Source organism: Vombatus ursinus, unplaced genomic scaffold (genome assembly GCF_900497805.2).
Source record: "Vombatus ursinus unplaced genomic scaffold, bare-nosed wombat genome assembly UNPS02012481.1, whole genome shotgun sequence".
NCBI classification, from domain to species: Eukaryota; Metazoa; Chordata; class Mammalia; order Diprotodontia; family Vombatidae; genus Vombatus; species Vombatus ursinus.
In genome coordinates, this window is record NW_020952259.1 from 1 (window position 1) to 1861 (window position 1861).

At 45.1% G+C, this 1861-nt stretch overlaps 1 pseudogene; it reads left to right on the plus strand.

The window, feature by feature from the left end:
- Positions 1-999: 999 nt before the first annotated feature.
- On the plus strand, positions 1000-1851 carry LOC114039931 (annotated as a pseudogene).
- Positions 1852-1861: the final 10 nt, after the last annotated feature.

Here is a 1861-nt window from a genome sequence, read left to right on the forward strand (position 1 = left end):
TGTTTTGTTTTTGCATCATAAACCTATATTAGTGTAAAATGGGACGCTCAACAATGGCCAAGTCCTGAATGCATGGAGAAGAGGTTCAGCCTGCTTCTGGAAATGTGTAATGATTTACACTTCCATTGAAGGACCTTGCCTCAATTCATAGAAAGTGTATATATTCTGTAACTGTTTTATTCTACTTAGTGTATGGGGTAAAAGCATCTTTTAGATCACTATTGAGACATTCAAAAGGAACTTGGCAGTCAAACCAATCTTTATTTCCTGATGACAAGTAATGAAAGAACTGATGTGGGTCTACTGGTAAAGAAAGAGCCTCAATTCCCCAGCTAGCTTAATATTTTACCAAAACTTCTGGGTCGTTTTCTTTATTCTATGTTTGAATACACTTCCTGTGAAACATCACTCCATACCATATAATGGCATTTCAGACTATCCAAAGGGTTTGTTTAGTTGAAACTCGTACTCACATCTTTAACAGGAGCATTGTATCACTTACTTTAAGTGTAGGGTCTGACTTGATTGATTTAAAATGGGACACCTGCTAAAGGGGGCTTGATATAGAATCAATCAAGCAACAATAAAAAAGATTGTCATGCAATACGAGGGCTCAGTTGAGATAACATGATAACTTTTATTTGTCCTGTTTTGAGTGACTTTCCCCAAATGATGGAGGACACCAAAGGCTTAGATTTTCCATTACTTTAATGATGGAATGGTAAGTGAGAAAAGGATTAAAAGTAGAAAACAGGGATCCACTGGGCAAGCAGCCCCAGGCCCACAGTAGGCAGTGACAGGTGTGACCCTTTGTTCCATGGCTGCTGTCTGACCTTCCAGATTACCAAAAGTATCTTCTTAGACACCAGGACAGGGGGCTGAGCAAAGGGGACAAAAGGGAGTAAAAGTTGCTTCCTCCCCTGCTACATTCCTCTTCTCCCACATCCCCCCCCAAGTCCCTTCTGCAGCAACTTCTGAGACCTCTTGGGAGAGGTCAGGATGCTAAAGAAGCAGTCTGCAGGGCTGGTGCTTTGGGGTGCAATTCTTTTTGTGGCCTGAAAGGCACTGCTCCTCTTCTTCTTCTGGGCCCAACTCTTGTATGGTGGCCCATCATCTGAGGACTCCTTTGCTGACGACCCTGCTGGCCTTACCCGACCAGTGATTCGTCTGGCCCAGGAGGCCAAGATAGAGCTAGAGTGACAGCAGGAGCTGCTACACCAAATTCAGAAGTGTAGTGTACTGTGGAACCAGGGACAACAGGTGGCTACTGCAGGCCCTCCTGCTACCTCCCGTCCAACCCCAGCTCCTACAACATCTGTCCTTCCCATTGATTGTGATCGCAGCCCAATCCATCGTTGCCTAGATAAGCTTCTCCACTACAGGTCATCAGCTGAGCATTTTCCCATTATTATGGGCCAGGACTATAGGCACAAGGCAATGGCCCAGGTCATTGCTTCATACGCAATGCCATCATGCACATTAAACAACCTGACCTTAGCAGTATACCTGTCCCAACTGAGCACCGAAAATTCCAGGGCTATTATAAGATTGCCCTTCATTGCTGTTGGGCCTTCAGCCAAATCTTCCATACCTTCAAATACCAGACAGCTGTGGTAGTGGAGGATGACCTGGAAGTGGCTCCAGACTTCTTTGAATACTTTCAAGTCACTTATCCACTCTTAAAGATTGATCCATCCCTGTGGTGTGTTTCAGCCTGGAATGATAATGGCAAGGAGCAGATATTGGATGCCACAAGACTTGATCTTCTGTATTGAACAGACTTTTTCCCAGGCCTGGGGTGACTGCTGCTGGCCCAACTATGGAATGAGCTAGAGCCTAAGTGGCCCAAAGGCCTTTTGGG